General features: G+C 39.2%; 1 protein-coding gene across 2 annotated transcripts in view; it reads right to left on the minus strand.

The window, feature by feature from the left end:
• The window catches only part of LOC108712833 (synaptic vesicle glycoprotein 2B), a 46,802-nt gene extending 36,923 nt beyond the window's left edge, over positions 1-9,879 (minus strand). The window contains exon 1 of one of the 2 annotated variants that reach the window (XM_018255308.2): positions 9,703-9,879. The gene's annotated coding sequence lies outside the window, so the exon portion shown is untranslated. Of the gene's footprint in view, positions 1-2,081; positions 2,321-9,702 lie in introns of those variants that run through there. The other variant, XM_018255306.2, reaches the window with a different exon arrangement.
• Between the last annotated feature and the right edge of the window lie 9,359 nt (positions 9,880-19,238).

The following is a 19,238-nucleotide window of genomic DNA, read 5'->3' on the forward strand; positions in this document are numbered from 1 at the left end:
AAGTTACTATTATTTATTATTACAGAGAGACAGCAAATGTAATTCAGGACTGAAGAATTGCCAGTTAAGTTAGTACATTGTAGGGATTGGCATAGGAACTTTTCAGCTAGTTCTCAATGTAGCTTTTGCTTCATTTAATTTTATATGAGCTTTTTTAATCACCAGGCAGGCCCGGACTGGCAATCTGTGGGATCTGGCAAATGCCAGAGGGGCTGCTATAAGGTGCCATAGAAATTCAGTATTTAGTGGGCTGGTGGGCAGGGCTGATCCTATCAAATGTGGGGCCCAATTGGGACCATGTTGGCGGGGCCCCTAGACAAAGTGTTGCTGGCTACTGACACACCAAGTATTTAGGAAAATAAGGGCATACAGGCACAAAATAGAAAGGAAAGGGGCAGACAAGGTAAGAGAGTGAGAGGAATGAAATAGGGGCACATAATAGGGGCACACAGGGTAAGAGAGAGAGGGAGGAAATAGGAGAATTGACTGGGCCAATTAGTTTGGGACAGGCTGGGCCGATTCAGCTTGGGAGCAGGCTTGGTTGGATTGGGGGCAGGCAGGGCCTATCAAGGTTGGAGGAAAGCTGGGCCTATGAGAGTTGGGGGCAGGTTAGACCTATGGAGTTGGGGGATAGGCTGGCTTATCAGAGTTGGGGGTGGGCTGGACCTATGGATTTGGGGATGGGCTGGACTCTCAAAGTTGGGGGCAGGCCAGGCAGCATCATGTGCTGAGGGAAATATTATCTGTGCTGCCATGTGGTGCGGGCCCCCAGAGGTGCGGGGCCCTATTGGGCCCAATTGGCCTAAGGCCGGCCCTGCTGGTGGGGATTGTTTGGGCCTCTGTGTGGGCTAATTGGGCCTCTGTACCTGAAATGCCAAGGGCCTATTTTAATTCTCAGTCCGTACCTGTCACCAGGTCTTCATATAACCCCATTTAGGACCAACCCACTATCCACCTACCGAGCTGCAACGCCCATAATCTTTAGGCAGCTCAACAAAATCAATGTAGTTTATTAAAGGCACAAAGGCAACTGTAAATAGCACCTACACTATACAGCTACTACAGTATTGTAATGATGAAGCATGTTCCATGTATGAGGCTGTGAAACTCTGGGAAATAGTCAAGTAAAGTCAAGTGATATATTTAGAAGACTCTGATTTGGTACCTGGACTGTACATATAAATTGAGGGTGTGCATGTAACACAGAGAAAGTAAATGTAAAATAGTATGTTCTATAAGTGATTGTGTACCAAACATAAGGTAAACGAATGCACCTTTCCCATAGCTATGTTCCCTATTAATAATTATACTGCATTCAGTATATTGTATTTGATACCTTGGTTTCTTTGTGGGCAAAAGTGAGTCCCAATCTGCACCCCAGCAAGGCAAATACTTACTGAATAATTTCATTATTGTTCAATCCTTTCTTCTGTCCATGGCTATCCTGCTGGCTGGTAATTGTTAAAACACTGTACATTCTGTTTTAAGAATTATAATTTATATATATATATAGCAGATTGTGTTCATTACAAGTCCCTGCTTAATCCTTTAACCAACCCACGCACCAAGATTGCAAAGTGTGATTAATATTTCATGCCTTTGACCTAATTAAAAACAGCATCACACATTTTTTTTTTTTTGCTTGAATATCAAATAGTTTCACATATCCAGGGATAATTATCATGTCATTTAAAAAAGAAAAAAATGAATGCAACTTTTCCGGGTGCTGTTGTGCTGTATAATGTATGTCATTGTGACTGTAGGAATAGAGCTACAGTATAGTCTGCATTGTCTTTCACACAGCACTATGGTCAAGGTGCTGAAATTATTTACTGCTGCAAAAATAGCTCAGATGCACAGAATGGCCAATCCACTTTCAGAAAGGTTTCAGCCAACTGAATGAAGTCACGAGGTATCAAAGATATTTGTCACCGTGCACAATGTTGCTTAAGGAATTATTCTAAAAAGCTATGCAGAATGCTGCATATTCCATTCCATTTGGCAAACAGTATGTATGTGCTATGCCCAAACCTGAAGTAAAGACAGAAAGAGAGTGAGAGAGAGAGAAAAGCATCTCTTACCAGATCTAGGAAAAAGGAATTCCACCCTTTATTCTTCAGGTGCCATTGAGAAAGCTCCTTCAGTGGGCTGGTGTGCCCAGAGCATTCGCAAGCAAGAGATTAAGCGTGCAAGCTCCGAGATTCAAGCAGATCATCCCACTGTAATAGTATATACAGACAGGTGCAAGATGCAAGAAATGGAAGAGTCAATCCGGCAATATAACACACACACATAACAAGCACTGGGACTCAGGGGAGGCAGGGACTAGAGGAGCAGATGGAAGGAGGGGGAGGAGGATTGCTAACATGACAGATGTGATGACTTTTTAAGTTACAGACAAAATTGATGATGCACAACACACAGAGGAGGGTAGGGAGTTGATATAAAGGTGCCTCTGCAAAAAAAATGGCCATTGTTTTCATCTCTATTTATTACTTAATTTATTAATATCATGCTATAGGCTGAGAGGGTAGGGAGGGTTATAAAGCTGATATAAAGACAAAAAGTACAATGTTGTCATCTCTATTTCCTTGAAGCATTTTCTGCGTCTTTGATTTCTTGCACAGTACACTGTTATATATAGCAGCAGCACAGGGCTAAACCTTGTACAGATGATAGTGCCTTTTTGGCACAATGAACTGACACCTCCCATGATACCATGCCCCTTGTTACAGCTTTGCCATTGCACAGAGGTGAGTCAGGTCTTGCAAAGGGTTTTGTGAATGTAGGTCTGAACAATCTCAAAAGTTGGGTCAGCTGTGAAAATTGGTAAATAGGAACTCACATTGTTCTTCGTGACCAGTCAAAGAGTTATCTCACTAGAGAGAAGTAAGCAATTGGGGAAACGGTATTATTCACTATTTAAACTGACACATTGCCAATTACAACTGTATAGTGACATTCACTTTTTACAGTTTATCCACTGTAAATATTTGCTGGTCCTGTGAATCAGATGCTTGGCTCATAGCTAACAAACAACTTGAGTTTTTCTATTTATAGACACAGTGGTACACACGCAAAATGAATTAGCTGTAGCATGCATAACTTAAAGGTAAAGAAGACCCCTAAATTACATTTTTTGCCTATTTTTTGCCTAATGAAAGAAAATATAATTCTGAGCATCTTAGCAATATACATAGCGTTTTTATTTACTGTAACGGCAAATTTAGGTTACATTCTACACTCCAGTTTCTGACCCAAACAAGACACAATGTTTTCATGTTCCTTTACATGTTAATCAGCTGGCTTCCCCTCAGTGGCGTAACTAGATATTACTGGGCCCCACAGCAAATTATTTTTCAGGCCCCCAAAATGTTTAGAGGTTGACTTGTTTCTCCAATATTTATTGCAATTGTATATGAATTAGGGCCTCGTTGGCCCCCTATACCTCCTGGGCCCCCTATACCTCCTGGGCCCCCTTGCAGCCGCAGGGTCTGCTTCCTCTATAGTTACGCCCCTGCTTCCCCTCTGCTTCAATAGTCAGAACCACCACTGCTTAACATAGCAAAGGAAAGACTAATAATGCTTTTCAGTAGCAATGACATTTACAAAGAACTTTAAAACACTGACACTTTTTATGAAAGTATTTTGGAGTTGCTTAAAGGGATTCTGCCATGGGAAAACGTGTTTTTTTCAAAACGCATCAGTTAATAGTGCTGTTCCAGCAGAATTCTGTACTGAAATCCATTTTTCAAAAGAGCAAACAGATTTTGTTTTATATTCAATTTTGAAATCTGACATGGGGCTAGACATATTGTCAGTTTCCTAGCTGCCCCCAGTCATGTGACTTGTGCTCTGATAAACTTCAGTCACTTTTTACAGCTGTACTGCAAGTTGGAGTGATATCACCCTCCTCCCTCCCCCCTCAGCAGCCAAACAAAAGAACAATGGAAGGTAACCAGATAGCAGCTCCCTAACACAAGATAACAGCTCCCTGGTAGATCTAAGAACAAGACTCAATGGTAAAAGCCAAGTCCCACTAAAGGTCCCCATAGACGCAAAGATTTCTCTTGCCGAACGACCAATTTTAGCTAAGTCCAACCAATCCTTCGAAATTATTGTGCGGTTAGTGGGATTCAAGCGATCAACATATTACGATTTTTCGGCCGACATCTGTCAGGAAATTGATCAGCTAGGTTAAAAAATCTTTATCGGTCCCAGTGCAATCTATCTATGTTTGCAGGGCCAAGCAGGCAGCTCCCCTTTGTTTTCCTGGCAAATTGGTCTTTTTAGTTGATGGACAATATAATTGTGGTCTCACGATGACGATCGGATCTTTTAAAAATCTCAACATCTATGGCCAGCATAAGTGCAGGCACAAGTCACATGACTGGGGCAACTGGGAAACTGACAATATGTCTAGCCCCATGTCAGATTTCAAAATTGAATATAAAAAAAATCAGTTTGCTCTTTTGAGAATTTGATTTCAGTGCAGAAGTCTGCTGGAGCAGCACTATTAAATGATGCAATTTTTTAAAAAAACATGTTTTCCCATGATATATTTACAATTTACTTCATTAGAGTTGACATTTTGGGGGTTTACATTCACTGTAAATACCATTGCTTCCTAGTTGAAACTAGTTCTTTGCTCAGGGATTTTAGTGCCTTCTTCTATCTGGTTTAAAACCAAATGAAACCCACTTATGCATCTTACATATCTCAAGCTAAAACACCGATCCCAATCCTGAAATGCCCAGAAAAGAAGTCATTGCTAAACAGGGGCGATCCTGGCCCTTCCGCCGCCTGAGGCAGCAGCAATTGCTGTGCCCTCCCCTCCCCTTGGAATTTGCTCTTAAAGTACCAGGAGCAGCATTTTTGCCTCAACTTGCCTCATTGGCAAAGCATCCCTGTTGCTAAACCATGAAAATGTGCCCACTGGTTTTCTGACCTCTGAGAACGTTCCAAAATTTCCTTACAGTATTCTGTTGAGGGGACCAGTAACATTTAGTTATACTACTCTATGAATGCCATGGTATGGAATAGTCAATGTTTTGTTGCTATTCCAGCACTACATATCTTATCATTCAATTATATTTATAGCAAATGAATACATATAAGTAAGTTAGCACCTTATTTATCATAACAAAGTGCAGCAATTTCCCTGTTATTAATTGCCACATGAGTATTTTGCAGATACTCAATAACTGATGATTGAATGACAGCCAATAAGTAAATCTCTAGGGAGGCGTTGCCGAAATTTGCATTGTGCATCAGTCATCTCTGCATCCTCTTGGCCGCCCCACAGGCTGCAGGGAAAATGTGTAGATGAGTGATTTAGTTGTTGAGCCTATTGTTATGACTAATCCCTAGGGGGTATTCCTGTGAAGCTATTAGTGATGCCCCAATGACCCTGCCCCACATAAACTGAAGACCTGTAGTTTTGAATGATCACAACCCAAAATCCAGAGTGTATCTATAGATTGTGTGCCATTTCTACAGAATGAGATTTAAATATGCTGTGTTAGCATCCTGATAATTCCCTTTCATTCACTGCAACTTTCACATGGGGTACACCGAAGGCAAATGTGCTTTAAAGTGTATCATTTAAGTGTATCATGCAGCCACTTCCTCCCAACATGTAGCAAATTACAGCACAATATTCAATTATCTTGATCGTTAACAGTAACAGCACAAATGGATTTCTGAAACCCAGCTGTCATTCTTTTCCTGTGTTGCCAGCATCCAAAAAAGTCTCACCAGAGAGAATATAAGATTGCCTTTTATTTATGTATGTATGAGGGCCAGTGTGGGGGACATTTATCTATCCACATTATCTAGTGAAGGTGCTGTATCTGTCCATGGGAGAGAGAGATGGATGGATGATAGATAGATAGATAGATAGATAGATAGATAGATAGATAGATAATAGATATGGATATTTACCCAAATAACAACTGAATGCTGTTTTATCTTCTAAACAAGATATCAAACCAGCAACTTCTAAGTGCAGCTTTAACAGTTGTCTGAGTCATTATTAATCTGAAATAGACCCAGCTGCCTCGCCCTCCATAAATGTATAATCTCAGCCCAGCAATCCCTTCTTCTTGCACACCACCACCACAATGTTCCAGTTCCAAAGTACTCACACATTTTAATTGCATTTTGCGATCTGAAATGCAAGTGTACTAGAGCCAAAAGGAGCATTATATTCCTCACTCAGCCCTCCTAAAGGAACTGAATTGCTTCTCATTAAGATAGCGTGTTTAACTAATAGAGCAAATAGCCCCAGGTAGTTATTGAAATGGCCTTTTACATTTGCTTTATTCCTCCTGTGTTCTATTTGAACAGCTGGCATACAACTAGCTCTTGTTCCAGAGATGGGAGGAGTTTAAACATTGTAATCTGTAGGCTAGATAATTCAGTGAAAGAGGATTATGCCTCCGGAGCACAGCCATCAACTAAATATAGACTACTTCTTATTTGTTTTTATCCAGATCACTCAGGTTACACGCCAGCCATGTTTCCTATTTGCAGTCAGATGGTTCATGGTGTCACCCGCTTGGTTTAAGATTTAATGCGCAGAACAAATGCATTCGCTGAAAGTCAAACTTGCCCAATGCAGTTCTGGATGACTTATTCCATATACCTGTTTCAATTTCAGGGTAAACAAATTCATTATAGACTATGGTCAATGTGTAACCAACAAATGCCTCTTAAATTTGTAAATAAATGTTTTAACAACAATTACTGATTTCATTACTGATAGTGGCAGACATTGATGAATTCTTAATCCCTTTATGTGAATCCCGTATGCAGGGATCAGACATACAGTGCATGGACTTGTAAATTAAAATTATTCATAGGGACAAAAATATATATTTTCTCTTACAGTCACAAAAATAAACATTCAAACATGTTTATTTACAAGTTATTCTGAATTGAGGAAGCCAGTTGCATGACTTGTGAAACGTCTTCAAGAAAAATTAAAACGCAGCAAAGTCCAGTTGATTTGACTTATTTCTACAGATATACCTTGACCTTGATGAATGAGAATCTTCACAAACATTCGAAAATGACATTCTAAAAATAATAACAAAAGGTTGATTTTTTTCAACCTGAGCTCTTTGGGTTTTGGGAGAAAAGCAGACTGGGTTGAATGAGGGCAATCAGCAGTTTCACAGAGACCCACAGATCAAAAGCTGTGGATTGGGACACATTGTGATGATCTCATTTTTTATGGCATTAGGCACCAATTTCGGTCTAAAAAAGGCACCAGGGGTTATTTATTAAGACCTGGGCAGAAGTACAAGAGCAGACTCTCTATTGCTCATACACAGAACACTTGTGCAGGGCCCCATTGTGGCCTGAGTCTGCCAACTCTGCATCTGAATGATAAGCTGTCATTTATCAAAACCCGATCGAGAGACGGCCTTTGTCCACTCTTCATGAATACCGTGATTCTGAATGTAGGCAGCACTGTATACATGGGGCTGGTCTCTCTGCTCCTTTCGTGGCAAATCCTTAACCCAGGGAGGCGATGTGCAAAGTACAAAAAATGTCAGTTTGTATCTATTGCTTGCACATTGCACACTGCCTTTCTAATAGTAATGACTCCTATAGACTCATTGTTTCCCAGTGGTGTAACTATAGAGAGGCAGACCCTGTGAGGAGGGCTCGGGTCTGCATTCTCTGCTTCCTCTGGGAGGATTAGGTTTGACTCACTTAAAATATTGGATAACAACAAATATCATGCATTGTGAGTGACCAACGATTTTGTGGGTAGTGGGCTGAAAAAAATGTTTGGACTGGGCTCAGATCGTTGTTCCATCATTTCTGCGTCATGATTGCATTTTTCCATACATATACTGCTGAGCTTTTCCTGCCTGTAGTTCCTACAAATCAGTTCCAACTAACTCACTACACACACAGCCAAAATAATAGGGCCTAAGGGTGATAGGAGGCAGACTGTGCATTTTACCAACTGCCCATACAGATCATAAAACTATCTGTCCACCGCATTTAAAATCTATACTTAACAAAATAAATATAGATCACAGCAATCCTGTCATTCAAATAAATGCACTGATTTGCTTGTAATTAATATGCAATCTATTTATATTAGTAATTATTAACAGAGCACACAGCACCATATTAATCATTCCCACAAACAGTACCATAAATGTATTATAGTTCAGGAACTAGGCTTTTAGGCTGTTTCTGAACTCCAACTCCCATTATTCACCAGTAAGTGTTGTAGTTCAGCTAAAGCTTGAGTGGTTTGATTTTAGGCTTATGTGGTTACAGCGTGCTACAATTGCTTTTGAACAAACCAAAAAAACATAAGGCCCCAGGGTTGGACTGGGCTGATGGGACACCGGGAAAAAACCCGGTGGGCCCTGGCTCTTTTGGGCCCCGTCCCCGACCCAATCCCTGCACTTCCTCCTTACCTCCCGGACCCCATTTGCGACAGCAAAAGGTATGCACGAGCTGTGTGCGGGGGAGGTGGTTTGGTGGTAGATTAGACTTTGTGGCTGGGGTGCATGGGGGACGGTGTGGGGGGCGCCTGAGGCTGCGGCCCGGTGGGCCGTGGGCCCCTCAGTCCAATGTTATAGGGCCCAGACATGGGGTGCCTATCAATACCACTGTATGCCTGATGCTAGTCAAAGCAACACTTCGACTGTGAGGTCTACTGGGCAGAGACCTCCTTCCTCCCACTATGTCTCTTACACATAGCTTTTAAGCTCTTTGTCCTGATATGAATTCTGTGTATATTTATTGTGTGATTTGTCTTCTCCGTGTATATATATTGTACTTCTAAGCATTGTACAGAGATGCGTCTCATTAGCAGCGCTTTACAAATAAAGTTATACATATAAATGTGAAAATCCAGTTCCGACCTGCCAATGCTTTCCATCCTCCTCCCCTTTTCACTACAACAACCTACAGTGTTATCCTTTAGCAGAGCATCTTTATAACAGAGCAGCAGCTGGGTCATCAGAAATCTTGGAGCCCATATAAATAGATGGTTAGGACCCACTGTGATCAGCACCCTACCAGGGACTAGAGACTATCTTGCCTGCCTGGGAGTGGGATGCCCAAGGGTGGCATTTTGCTGTACCTGGGGCAAAATTGCACTAAATGTTATTCAGTCAGTTATTTCTGCTAACTGCACAATTTAAACCTTTCTAACTTTTAAACACCAGCGAGTAGTTAAAAAGTTTCCATATAAAAATAATTAAGAAATACAACCTAATATATATATATATATATATATATATATATATATATATATATATATATATATATACTGTATATACTGAGATCAATCATGCCCATAAATGCACCTTTATTTAACCCATAGTGCATTCTCCTCAGCCAAAAGCACAGTGCCTCTGTATTCATATGATCAAAAGGTCACCTTAAAAGTATCTGCTGTACAAGGGGCAAGATACAGAAACTGTAGCAGAGCCTCTGACATATACTATTCATAAAAGGATTTGCATATGCATGAATCCCCTTGCTGCCATTGTTCGTTATTTTCTAGAATTTGTTACCCAAAGCACAGGAACAGAACCAGACACAAGGAAAGAGAAATTCTGCTCACGTTAGCATGACAAGGTAATATCAGTGCTGGCTCTGTGTAGGTTCCCTGCCTTAAAATAACATTCATTCTAGAGCAATGCATAAAGACGCAAGTCCTACCTGTGACCTGAAGTTGTGTTCTGTTAAAAGGTGCTCAGTTCTGGCAGACTGGGCTGTTTTGCCTTGGGATCTCCTGTGTCAGTGATGCAAGTCTGTGAGCCTAGCCGAGCATGCTAATGATGCACCAGAGGGAAGCCCAGTGGTTACAGAGCAGGACCATATGTCAGCCCATACCATCACCGCCTCCATAGTGAGAGAGAAAGAACTGGACAGATGAAAACAAGCAGTAAGGGAGAGGAAATGAGCTGAGAACGGCCGGAAGAGAAATATAGGAGAGAAAGATATGGTGTTGCTAAAACTAAAAAACAAAGCCTTCTTGTACCCTAAAAAAAATTGTATGTACCAGTACACTTACATTTACTGTATGTATATATACAGTGTGTGTGTGTGTAGTACATAGAATAAGATTGTTTTGTTTCATTAATCAGTATCTATGCAGATATCCCCTATGATTATAAACCTGCAGCACTTAATTTCCCTCTATTTGTGTGCAATTTAGATTGTAAGCTCTACAGGACAGGAACCTCCACCCTCTTGTCTCCATGGCACTAAGCTCTTCATTTTCTTTATTGTAACTGTACTTACTGTACTTTATTTGTATTTATTATAGTAATGGTTTTTCTACCAATTGATTGTTCTGCTGTATAGTGCTTTGTTCTCAGGTAGTGCTATATAAATAAAATATACATACATCCATGTTTTACATACTCTAACATTAGAATGGGCTTTCCAGGGCTGGAAATCAAATCATTTCACCAAACTAAAGGAAGAGGCAAGTGACAAGCGCTACAATGTAATGCTTCTTAATGCAAAATAAAGCATCTCTCATGGACAGAATATTTATGGTCCATCAATGGCTGACGCTATAGAGGAGAAGGATCTAAGTGTGAATTTTCAAGGAAAGTATGCAGCTTGGAAATTAGATACAATATACTTTGTATATACTGAACATTACTGAGCCTCAAGATCTGGCTTCACCAACCTCCTAATGTTCCACCTTTTGCTCTGCCCCTGCTTATTTTGGCCTCTGTATATGAAAAGTAGTCCCAAACAGAAGAGGTGCCAGTGATGAGAAGTAAGAGATATTCAATTGAATAAAAAAAAAGGAGTTAGTTTTTTTTTTACATAGGGCTGATGCACATGGTAAATCATATAACAGAATCATGAAGAAGATGCATTCGAATGCAAAAGTTTCAGGCTTCTTTCCCTTAAAATACCACACTATATCATGTTAAAAGACCAGCAACAAAAAAAGAGTTGGGCAGATTTATCAAGGCTCGAATTTCGAATTTAAAAAACTTCAAAATTTTAATTTAAAAAAATCAACTAAAATTCATTTTAAAAAAGATTTTGCGGATGAATAGTCCGTATTCGTTTGAATTTGTCCAAATTCGAATCGTACAAATCAAAGTAATATCGCATTCAATCAAATTTGAATCAAGGTTATTCCCAAAAAAAAATTCTATTTTTTAAAGTCCACCAATTAACTCCAAATAGGTTCTAGAAGGTCCCCCATAGGCTAAAACATTGCTAGGTTTTAGATGGTGAATGGTCGAAAAAGACAGTACATGATACATTTTGATATTCACATTTTCTTTAAGTTCGAATTGAATTTGGACTATTCCCTAGTCGAGATACACAAAAATTAGCACGGAATTCGAATTTTTAAAATTCTTTTCATTTTTTAATTTGAATTTTCACTTCAACCTTTGATAAATTTGCCCCGCTGTTTATGCATTTAAATATAATAATTTATTATTAATAAACTCTCATCCATAACTGGTAAAAACTGCATGTTTCAGTCAGAACAATGACTACATTTTATTCATATAAGTTGTTGCGTAGCCATGGGGAAGTCATTTAATTGAAAGAGAGCGGGTGAGGGAAGTGAAAACGCTGACAATTGTCCCATGTTCCTTTCCTGAAATGGGACTTTTGCTGCCACGAAATGGTTATTATTAGATGGGAGATGTTACTAATCTTTTACTTTACTCTCTCTTGGCACGTATAAAGCTTATATAGAATATAATGATGATCTGTGTGTTAATTAATCAATGCAATTTTATATCAAGTCCTCTAACACTGGCCATAGATGGGCTTTGGTCTCCTGCACCTTACCACAACACTAGCACCCAAGAGTAAGATAAAGTAGCCAGTTGAAAAAGCAGGGTCAGGGCAGGCAGATTCCATACAATGTCAGTAAAAAGGCTGTGGGTCAGAGCTGGCACTGCAGAATATGATACAAAAAAAACTGTCAAAAGGCTATAAGCCGGCAGCAATCCAACAAAAGTCATACTGAGGTCAAAACAAGAGAACAGCAGTAGATTGTACTGAAACCATAGGCAAAAGCCTCCAGGTCTACGTTGTATAACCAAGAAAAGATGGAAATGATTGCTATGATCCTTATGAAGTCAGAAAGTCAGAAAGAATACCTTGATGCCACCCCATACTGTATGTACAATCAGATGCATTTATACAGCTGCTTGTAGGTGAAATTATCTTCCTGCAAAGAAACAGACTGGACAATGTTGAAAAATGTATTTCTTAGCTTCAAAAGTCCTCAGCTAGGGTGACACAGTAGAGAGAAGACAACCTTACAAGCTGATACCAGACAGCCCTGTGGCAGATAAAATGATGTGTATGTTAGGGGGCAGGTAGTGGGCAGAAAGGGGGACACTTAGGTGCCTCCACTTAATCGTATGCTTCATAGTATTAATGGAAAACAATATATATACAGTATGTACAGAACATGTGCTTCAGAGCTGATTGGCAATGAGAGAAAAGAGTAACATATGCAAGTAAATCAATTTGTACCAAAAACATTTGGGCAGTGTATAGGACACATTAATGTTATATGTACCAGCATTATGGAAAAAAAAAACTTTGAACATTTATCGTATTTGGGGGGGGGGGTTTTTTTGCACGGCAGCAGCATATTTAGGTTTTCTGTTGATGCATTATTCAAAGCTTATTGATTTTAAGTGCAGGGTATTTCAGATGTTAAAGGCAAAGTGTCAAATGATAGCCATACATTTTTTACGCTCCTAGTTCCATCTCATCTAAATTATTCAAGCAACTTCATTTTTTTACAGAATGGAACTCATTTGCATAAACTACGTGCATGGGTACCACAATGCTGACTGACTATTTGAGCTTACTTGTCACATGACTTGGGGCAGCTGGGAAATTGACAATATGTCTAGCCCCATGTCAGATTTCAAAATTGAATATAAAAAAATCTGTTTGCTCTTTTGAGAAATGGATTTCAGTGCAGAATTCTGCTGGAGCAGCACTATTAACTGATGCATTTTGGAAAAAAAAATTCCAATGACAGTATCCCTGAACATTTTGTGTCTTGACCTCTGCCTCTATGACCCTATATACCAACTTCAACAGGAATGATGCTCTTTCGGAACCCACCGCCCGTCCAACAACTCCTAAAAAACTGTTTAGAGAAACCATACTCAGGCATATGAGTTTTATAAAACTTTATCTATGCATACTGCACAATTTGGTGCCATGAAATTGGTTGCCCTAGATACTGTACCTTAACATCTTTCCATCAATCCTGTTTCAGAGGAACCTTCCATTCCTGATCCTGAAAATGTCATGAAGGTTTGGCTCAAATGTACAGAGTCCTTTGGAAACTGCTCCACCCACAATAGAAGTTTACCTCTGAATTTTCAAGATGCTTATATTATAGCCCTCGTAACAGATGAAGCAGTGGCTGTGACTTGGGCATCTTGGGCTCTGTTTGATGGCCCTTTTGTTAACAACAGATCTGTATGTTGCCTTGCTTCAAGAGGAACTTTGAAGCTTAAAGTGATACTGACACTAAAAAACTACTTTTTAAAATATGAATGTACATTCAAAGTTACGTATAGGTCATGGTGATTGTTTTTTGCTGAGAGGTTTGTTTTTATAAGTTATTGTTAGTTGAAGTTCCTAAACCTGACTGTTTTGCCAACCTGACTGTCCCATCTCAGCCTATCAGTTAAAGTTTCTAATGCTACCGGACTCCTGCTGCACAAATATGGCAGCCCCCTCACATAGGAACATGGGGCATCAGACAGGTAATGTAAAAGCATTGGGCAACTACTTTATGGCAAAATTATAAGTTGAATGCACAGCCAATATTATGATAGATATTAAAAAAAGGCATAATTTCTGGGGTCAGTATCTCGTTTTACGGATGCTGCGGGTATCACAACAATTGCTCTGAAGCCTGTTCTATGTCATTGAAGGTTACTCACTTGGCTTGATTTCTTCTGTCACTTCCTTTCTTTTCTTAGTGGGTGAACTTTATTTAGATATGATACCCTTCTTTATCTTTAATTTACCCTTTCATCTGGTTATTTGCCCTGCCCTGGCTTAGAACTCATGACTCTCATTTTTCCTGGTCTGACTTGTTTTTCTTCATGTCTTCATCAACCTTGCCCTCCAGTCCTTGTCACCTCCCTATAGAGAAAATTTAGATGTGTTGTATAAATAAACAATATCCTACAATTGTTGCATCAAACTGCTTCCAGGATTCCTGTCTTGTAGTAAAACCTACACAATTCTAAAGAAATATACATTTTTGCTATTAGCCTTTGTAGACATTTCTGAGATCCATGTGTTTTTCTTGCTGTTAGTGCGTCATTCTTTTGTTTTGTGCATTCAGTTAAAATTGTGCTAGTGATATTAGGCATTTCATTCACGCTGGCCTGCAGAAATAAAAGCTGGACATTCTTGTCCATTAGGTGGCAGCATCTGAATTTGATATATAGTGAAACGCATAGTGTAAAATCTGCATAATTATTAAAAAATGGAATCTATTTTCTACTTTATCTACACTTTATTCAATCAATCTTATTATTCAAAGTAACAGTGCATGCAATCATACTGATAAAAACACTATGCCACAGATTTATGTGGCCCATTCAGATATAGTTAGTTTTCCAGACTCCAGCCGTCATTTCGGTAACCAATGACACCTATTATAAGTCCCAAAATTAATCAGTGCACGTGTAATTTGTTTTGAAGTTTCATTTAGATTTAAAACAGAATCCCATTAATGTAAATTGTCAAGTACGTCTCAGAAGAAGTAGGACTGCAGCTAGGCATGGTCTAATTAGTCTTTGATCAATAATAAGACCTTTGAACAGTTAGAGAACATGTTAACCAATTCCATATTGTAAAGATGCCAAATTATGGTCAGACTTCACACTTTCATTTTGAGGATTAAGCATAGTTTGTGGGCACCCCAGTTATATATTTTATACAATATTATGGGTTTCCAATGTGCTCAGTGTCAATCACCACAGTGCAGTTGTGCCAATAGGTGTTCACATCACTTGCAGGCCAACACCAAAAATGATGCCAAAAACACCTTGAAAATATTTGCTGCAACTGTGCCTACTTTGTGAGAAAGTGCACACGTAATTGTGTGAATCCTGGCAAATTGGACACCGCAATATTCGGTCATATTCAGTGTTCAGTTGGATCCACAATGACACCATAATTCTGGGGGAAAACACTGCATTATGGAAAAAAACATGGTAATTGCACTCGCTGCACTTGTGGACAAGCATGCGCCATTTTGTCTTTTTTGACTAGACAACCCAGGACCGCCATCAGAAATCGCAGGGCCCCATATGACAACGTTTCCTGGGCCCCCTGGGCTGCACCCACCCAAGCCCCACCTACAGGTCTGCCCCCCACCACACAGTAAAAAAACAAAAAAAATATTGGTTCACACATGTTAGTAAAAAATAAAAAGATATTGGTGGTCAGGGCCCCCCATAAAAAAACATTTGTGGCCAGGGCCCCCCCATTAAAAAAATATTGGTGGCTAGGACCCCACATGAGAAAAAAAATTGGTGGCCAAAATTGGTGGCCAGGGCCACCCCCCACATTATGAGAAAATTGGTGGCCAGGGCCCCTTAAACATCCATGCCTTCCCGAAGTAAGCAGCTCTCAGAAAGATGGGGAGTCCGGCAAATCAAGTAAGTGTGGTGTGGCCGGGTCCCCCTTACCCTCGGGCCCCCTACAACTCTCCCCCCTGTCCCCCCCTGATGGCTGCCCTGAGACAACCCATATCTAGGATCTATAACCCTCATTTATTTATCTGTTAGGATCATTTGCCAGCATCTGAGCCAGATTTACCTGCCACCTTACACCTGACATTACATAAACAGAGGAACAGCTGGTAGAGAGATATTTGTTTAGATAAGCAGAGCAGAAAATTGTGCCATACCTGACCCAAACATACATGTAACTCATCCCTCACTCTACCTGAGGGACTGGCATTGAGTACCAAACAGTGTTTGGGAAGGCTATAAAAAAGATTGTTATTATGATTATTATGATTATTATTATTATTATTATTATCTTCAACAGACTTACAGAGATTAACATTCTTTGCCGCAAACACACAAGCATGTCGTCAAGGGATGATTATGGGGCCTGATGCAGGTATTATATTAAACTTTTGCACATGAAATATTATAGACTTTGTACACGGCAGTATTTCTATGAGCATAGCGCTGCATTGCTCTGGTCTATGGTATTATCAATGGCAGCTGCAGAGCAAGCAGAGGCCCAATTCTTCTACAACTGATTATGATCCATTTAAAACATGAGGAACCGGAAAAAATTATCACAAATATTATACAATGCAAATCTTTTTAGCTGTGATTCCTTCGGAGGTGCTAATTTCTAATATTTCGCATTTTGAGTAAAAACAAATTACAAAAATCCAATATGGCAGAAATAATTTTAATTTCAAAATGTCATAAATGCCTTGCTGCTTTCTAATGTTTCTCTCTTCTCCTCTAGGTCTTCCATTGACTGGTTCTGTTTTCTGTTAATCGAAGACTGTCTGCTGGAAAGACTGCAATCATACTGTTTGGCTATAAACAGAAACAGATGGGGATTATGTGCAAAATCATTTCTTGAAGGTTTCCCAGATTGTATTTTTCTCTGAAACCCGTAGATGAACATTGTCTTATGAAATGAAAAGTTTTCTAATATAATACAACTTTGTGTTTCAAAAAATACTGTACATTGTTCTCTATTAATACATAGAATTTAAAGAGATCGGAAAAATAAAGGACAAATAACCCCTAAAATGTATTGCAATTTTTTTTATTACAGGAATGAGACCTGTTATCCAGATTGCTCGGGACCTGGGCTATTCCAGATAAGGGGCCTTTGGATTTTCATACTAAAAAGTTATTGAAACATTAATTAAAACCAACAAGATTGCTTTTCCTTCAATAGGGATTAATTATATCTAAGTTGGATCAAGTACAAAGTACTGTTTTATTATTACAGAGAAAAGTAAAATCATTTTTTTTTTTTTTCATTTTAATTATTGATTAAAATGGAGTCCGTAATTTGGAACTTTCTGGAAACGGGTTTCCGGATAACAGATCCCATACCTGTATCATAATATTTTTTTTATATTCATATTCATTGATTGCTATAGTGCTTGGAAATAATTTAACAAACAAGGGTAAAGGAATAAAAATAGAATCATAAATCATTTCCTCCTTTGAATCTCGGCAGGTTGCTAGGAAGAAATGTTGCTCACCTTCAAATTATTTTAGTACAGTCATTTTAGGTGTGTTCCCTGGGTGGGACTTTTTATTGCTTTCTTACTGCTGTCATTAACCTTGAAGTGAGCAGTGCCTGGATTTCTTGTAGTCAATTTTATAAATTTGCAGAGCTACGATTTATGTTAGAATACCTGCAGAATACACAAAGTATGGTAGAAATTATTTTAGAGGAGAAATGATTCCAGATTATAAAGTGCCCCCTTTCTGTTTATTTCTGTTTTAGTATCAGGAGATACAAGTAAAGGCTTTCAGAAAACAGAAGGTATTAACATGTCTCTTGTTACGCACATAGAGGCCTATTTAATTTTTTCTGAGGATGAGGAAACAAATGCAAATGCTGAAAAAATAAACAGGACAAAACTCACTGAACTTTTTTTTCATGAACACTAGCTTAGTTTAGTAAAGAGCAACGAAAAATCCTTGTTTGTGTTTTTCGCATAAAAATTGCACACTGTTTTTAATCACATTTTTCCATTAATTTTCAACAAGGCTTAAAATATCCCATGCTATGTTGCTTGTCCACCCATTACCAAATTCACTTTATTTCTCTGTTCCTTTTTACCCCATTTAAAAATTAAATAGAACTGTTCCCATTAATTTCTATACAACATGAAAAATATACAAAGACCGGTGTTAAGACCGAAACCCTGGACTGAGGGTTAAATTGGTGGCAAATTCTCCCAGTGGCCACTAGAGGCTTTAAAATCTCAGCTTTGCAAATAACCGTAACAGGAATCTTCTACCCCCTTTTCCTCCAGTTTTGCCATTTCAATTTGTTAAAGTGAGGTGTCAGTAGTCACAATAGTTATTATGGACCAATATATAGTTACATACAGTTCCTAGGTGAATGGTCATTTAGCTGTCTAGCTGTGATCCAGCCTGCCTGCAATTTCCTAAAGCCAGTCCTAGTTCTGGTGTTATTCTGTAAGACCATTATAATTACTGACAATATATATTCTATAATATTATTATATCATTATTATATAATGTTAAAAGCCAGTAGGCTTTTTAAAGCTCCCTGTGGCCTGATAAACCAACATTTTAAATTACATTCTTTGATTTTTCACAGATTTCTTGAAGTCATTTCACCACCTTACATCTCAGGTTCTTCCAGCACTGATTGAGTTTATTAAGCAACTTCATATTTCCTTCCAGATGTTGGCTGTTTACTCGACAAAAGGACTTGGACTTGCACAATAGCAAGAAATGTGAACAAATAAATCAAAACCAAACTTACTTCTACTGACTCACATTCTTCCACTGATTTGTATCCAGTCCGTGCATTTGAAATATTTCAGAGTTTGAGTTATTAACCCAAGAAAAAGGGATGTACAAAGTTCTTTAGCTGACGTGCTTTAAAGCTGTGAATAAAGGTCCCTCTGGGATCAGTGAAAACAGTGGGAAATCAGTGAACTGAAAACAAAGAGAGGTCCTTTACTAAAATGGAAGAGTATGCATTTCTGCTGCATAGCTGCACCCTTGTTGCCTTCTGCAGACAAATGCTTGACAAACATCTGGCAAATGCATAAGATTTGAGTAACTACATATTTCTGTCTGTAACCCTCCTTCAAGGCTTCACTTCAGCCCACTCATTCAGTAGCAATCCCTCGCTGTAAAGGAAGTGGGTAATGATGCAAATCTGCAGGTCAAAGCCTCTGAATAAGAAATATTTTCTGGAAAATTTCAGGGGATTCCAATATGACTGAGTATCCCTATGTTCTACAGCCTTTGAACTTGTGTCCCATTCGGCGCCCTATATCCAGAACCCAAGCTAAGCTCCCTGGTCTCGGCTCTCGCTCCTGCCTCCGCCTTTCACCTCGGGAGGAGCCCTCGGCTAATCGGATGCCGCCAGGTCTTAATTGAGAGAGGAGCAAAGCTAACTGTTCTGGACGAGCAAAGGGGCACGATAGTCTCACCAGGATACTGGAAGGAAGA

This window comes from Xenopus laevis, chromosome 3S (genome assembly GCF_017654675.1).
Source record: "Xenopus laevis strain J_2021 chromosome 3S, Xenopus_laevis_v10.1, whole genome shotgun sequence".
In the NCBI taxonomy this organism is placed as follows: Eukaryota; Metazoa; Chordata; class Amphibia; order Anura; family Pipidae; genus Xenopus; species Xenopus laevis.